Raw genomic sequence first — 5401 nt, 5'->3', positions numbered from 1 at the left:
ACAGGGAATGAGTTACATCTGAAAGAGGCCTGGTGTTCCTATACTGGTGTCATCTTGTAACCAGAGCAACTGCCATGCTGATGGGCTTTAAATAGAGTCACGGAGATGAAAGAGGGACAACAAAACGAATGAGAAACGTTGGCCTGAGCCTGTGATCTGACAATAGCTTCTGCAAAACGAAGAGCTGCCTATCAGACCAAATAGGACGTCTTACAGTGGATCCACGTCGTTGCAAAAGATTCCATATTGTTTACGGCAACCTGGGTCACTTCAGACAGACGCAGCGGTCAAAGACAGCGAAGGCAGTGCCAACAGAATCATATACCTACACAAACATGCATCTATTTACTCATATTCGCAAGACATTCTGTTTTGAAAATGGGCTTTTTCACTTATGTACTTATCTACTCTACATCACGGCCAAGGAGGAATTAACTCATGCACATTCTGTGCATAAATTCACCCCAATAACCGCGTGCTTGTTAAATTAAAAATCAAGGGTATGATAATTCATTTTTAAGTATTTGAGTGCAAAATGAATACTTTGGTTGCTTCCTGTTAATTAAAACTATCATGCATAAAGATTTTTTCTGTACATGCGAGCATGAATATGAGGACGCTTTGCTGTATATTCATGGTCTGATACCAAAAACTGCTGCGCATCGTATTTTATATATTAATTCATCCATCCATCCATCCATCCCACTTATCCAGTAGAGGATTGCACTGTGTTTGGACTATCCCTGAAAACACTGGGTACAAAGCAGGGGATATCCCTAATAGGGCAACAGTTACCAGTTCATCATATCATATCATATCATACCCAGTATTATTTATTAAATCAGAACAAAAACTGGTCATTTTACAGTAGCGATCAGCGGAGAACCTGCAGCAACAGCGATTATAAAGAATACATTCTGTTGCGATAGCTGAGATACATCGAAAAAAGACTGAAGTGGGAGATACATTCCTTCCATAATTATAAATAACGATTCTGCTTCTCAGCCGTGGCTTTCAAATGCAGTTTGTGCAAAAATCCATCGTCACGGACATTCAACAAAGCTGAGGAACGGCATCTACGTTCCGTCCATCTGAAAAGACGTGGCTAAAGAGGTCCCACGACTTATCGAACACTACCTTAGAACCATCTGAGCCGAGACGTTATCCGGAAACCCAGTTAAATATGGAATGAATAAATGCAAGCTGTTCGGAGTCTGCAGAGGGCCCAAGGGGACAGATGACAAGCCCTCAGAGGGCCGAGGACAGACGAGGTTCTGAGGGAGCGCAGAGACGCTGGCGCGTCCTCCAGTAACCTGCCCACTCCACCTGACACCTGAAATATTATATCTTGCTCTGGATATGACAGCGAGCTGCAGCTTAATGAATGGGACAACAGGGCCAGGCCAGAAAAAAGAGATGATGGAAAGGCAGAGAGCAACAATTTACTGCTGGGAGCCGTGATGTGACATTGAAGGATTTCAGAAAGACGGCGGAACATCCCGACTCGCATGGAAATCAAGAGCAAGAATGAAATGAAACAAAATAAATTCGACATTTACTTGCCAGTGATTGCAGTTCAGTGAAATCACCTCTGCAGCTGTTTTATTATTATTATTATTATTATTTCTACTATTATTACTACTATTGCTGTCAAAAGACCAAATGATCAGCATGTATATGATATCTTATAATCCCATTGCTGTGGTCCTTCAGTGACCCCTTCTCAGACATCTAAAAACATATCTCTGATGTCATTTGTATAATTCATGCAGGGTTGTCAAAGGCATGCAGATTGGCCATTGTTTGTTTTGGAAATTAATTTTGCAAAAGAATCCCGGCGCAGCCTCGCCTAATTATCGACTCCTGTATTTATCAGAGCAGAACCGGTGTGGCAGCAGACTAATAAATGAGTATGCTTAACCTCCGAATCTGATGATATTAGGTCTATACTTTTGCTTAACCAGTGACATTGATGGCAGTGACTTGTAGTCATGCAGAAAATCACACCATTATTTCAGAATATATTACCTGCAAATATATCCATACTAAACAGATATCTTTTGTGGGTTGTTTGTGTCACACTTGCCATACCATGTGAAATAAATTTCTTTCTGGTAGTGTCATAACAGTGATTGATCTGTGGGTGCATATTTTATCACATAATATGTCAATCATCCAAATCATTATTTTTTTTTTTTACCTACAAGAACTGCCTTGCTTGTTGCTTCATTCTGTAGACATGCTCTGAGTGTAAATCCCACCCACTAATCCTGTTTTTTCATTGCTGAAAATCCTCTTCTTGTCATAATAGCCTTAAATGAAGCAGCATTATTTTATGTGAAATACATAAAAAGACTTTAATGAACTTAAGTTCCGTACGATAAGTGGCTTTTTCCACGTAATTTATTACCAACTAACTTTTAACTAGTTTCTAGCAAAATCTTTGAAAGTGTTCTTAATAAACGTTATTTCAGATATATTTTATGTGCTTCAGATTTAAACATAAAAGTAAATAATTGATCTCATCATAAATGGAAGCATCATAAATGTAAAAAGCCTGCACGAGGACTTCCAGAATCATTCTGAAAAACCCGCATTATGCTTAACGCCAAAATCTAACGTAGCAATTTAGGATAATGAAAACTTGGCAGGTGAAATTTAGAAAGGTGGCAGAACGTTCAATAAAGGTTTTTAAATCATTTCCGTGGACGGTAGCTGGAAAACATGCGGCGCCGCGTGAGCGGCGTACCCAGGAAGAGTAACCGAGAGCGCACACATTAACGACAAACGCTACTCCATTTGCTGTGACACGAGATCTTATTTCCTGGGCTTTGCTTACACATTGATCTGATCCCCAACCGGAGAAAAAAGACTCACCCCAGACATGAGCAGCCACATTTTGAGACAAGAGACAACGCTTTATTTATTTTTTAAGTCAATCATGGCCCCATTTTTTTATTTATTTTCACAGCATTGTAGCCCCATGAAAAGCAGGAGAACCGCTGGAAAAAGGGGACACAAGGACAAAGCTTTTAAAAGCTCTTCACTTACAGCAGGTGACTCGCGGAATGGAGCCCACTCCAGAGATTTTCGATTGGGCTCCAACTAAGCCATTCCTGAAATACAGCCACCGCCTCTCAACAAGTACTTAATGCTTAAAGGGACGAAAACGAAACAAAAGCGTCATGAAATCATGGTGTTTTTTTTTTTTCTGGTGCGTGCATTTGCTGCTCCACTGAGATAAGGTCAGAGTATATCCATTGCCATTTCCATACGTTTTTCATTACGCAAAGTAGCGTGATTTAACGTAAGCGGTTCCGACGGCAGTCGTGTTCCCACCGTGCTTCAGGTAACCACTGAGCGATCAGGCCCTGGTCCAAAGCAACTCTCCGGAGCCTATGCTTAGAAACACCAGACGAATAGGAGCACACAAACGAAACAGGAACGCCCGGCTTTAGTACAGAACAGCCTTGCAGACGATGCCAGAAATGTAGACTTTCCAAATCAACTCAATGGTAGATACAACGAACACCAAAAAGAAGAAAAATAACTGGCCAGACAGATGGTGCCAGAATGAAACCAAAACTCTGGAAGTATGAGATGACAACACCACCCACCAAAGTACTGCTGTAGCACTGAAAATGAGACAATGACAGTGGCCTAGCAAAGGACACCCGCCACAGGCACAATAAGCCTTACAGCAGGGCTGTAAATTTAGACAATGCAGAAGTTAAATAAAACAATGGAATATTCTTCATTTTTTTGAAAGGAGCTCTGTCCATATTTTTTTTTTTCTCTCAGCCGTCAAGTCCAGAGGAATCAAGGCAGGTATCAGACGTCAAGGGAAAACAAAAATGACAGGAAGAACACAAGGTGGATGCAGAGCGGGACGGTAACGACAAGCCCGAAAATGCAACGTACATCAGCATCGTCCCCAGTCCACCTGTGACATCCTGCCTCACACTTCGTCTCCTTTAGAGTGCACCTGACCTCACTCTCTATTTTTTTTTTATAAAATGGCAAGAAAAAGAAAGTGTTGGGAGTTGGAGGGAGAAACGGCACCTGCTCTGGATTGTGCTCTTTTTGGTTCTATGTTCAAATTAATTCAATCAAATTCCGATAGATCATCGGACCGGTGTTAACAGCACCAAGAGGGGGCGGGGCTTATTTGGGGGAAAAAATCACACCTCTGGCCAATCAAAATATGGGATCTTTCTCTTCAATAAACCAAACGTGTCAGCACTGCACTTTAAACCAAAATCGGATGTTAAGTAAATGTGATAAGCGATGAATGGCGACGGCTGTAATGGAGAATGAAAGTACAACATGACACAAGTCAGGGTTATACTCGATATTCAAAATTGAGCCAGATTTCTGAAATGATTTTTAAATAAAACACTATCACAGACCTCTAATTTCGCCTTGTGCCTCAAATGGCTAATTGTCTGTCATTTGAGCCTTAATGACTACAAACTCATTTGTAATTTCATTCCATTCTCTTGCTGGATGTAATGAATCCAGTACAGAATTGTTTGATTCATGGCCACATTGTTTTATTATTAATGAGAGAGAGGCAGAGCTTAAGGCTAGCTTGAATTTTAATGTCTGGCTGAAGTGTAGCAGTCGAAACACCCGAAATTCAATCACACCTCTGTCTCAATACCAGCAAAGCCTTCAGGTTCAATCATCTGTATTATGGTTCAAAGTAGGTGCATTAAAATACCATTAAGCATCACACATCATTCAAGGTATTTGCGCTGCTAAATAACTCACGGGGAGACATTTTTTTCCCCTTCCTTCCTAAATACCGTGAATAGCGTCCGTTCATTTATCAAGAGCAAGGTGCACAAGAACAATACTGTACTTGCTGTCAACCTGATATGTGAGTAGTTATACTAAAATGCCCCATTTTCCAAGCATAACCTATAGTGATCAAACCTGTGATTTTACAGTATCCATACAGGGATGTATGTCAGGTAATTGTGCATATATAGATATAAATCAAAGGTGTAGGAAGCACTCTGAGAATTGTCCCCCATTCACTGAAGATTAAAAACAGCACCGAAAATATTTATCAATCTCTTAGAACAGTTAACAAATTCTCTTCCTGTATGATGTGCAACTCACCTGTTTACTTTTCTGAGTAACACATTAATGTAGTAGTACACTCTTACTTAATGTATTAATTAATCAGAAACTATGTGTTAGTTATGTATTAATCCCATGTTTGTTCATTATTAATCAATCATAACGATTCATGTATTTGTATCTGTTCATGATTTGTACTTGAGTAGTAACTGAGTTATTAAGCTACTTGTGCCCCCTAAGAAAAGTGCTACCATTTTCTTTGTAGCTGTTGTTTGTTTCTTGACTTTTTCGTGGATGGGGCCCTCTATTTCAT

The sequence above is a fragment of the Paramormyrops kingsleyae genome, chromosome 25, assembly GCF_048594095.1.
Source record: "Paramormyrops kingsleyae isolate MSU_618 chromosome 25, PKINGS_0.4, whole genome shotgun sequence".
Classification (NCBI taxonomy): Eukaryota; Metazoa; Chordata; class Actinopteri; order Osteoglossiformes; family Mormyridae; genus Paramormyrops; species Paramormyrops kingsleyae.
Note: the sequence above shows the minus strand (reverse complement) of the source record.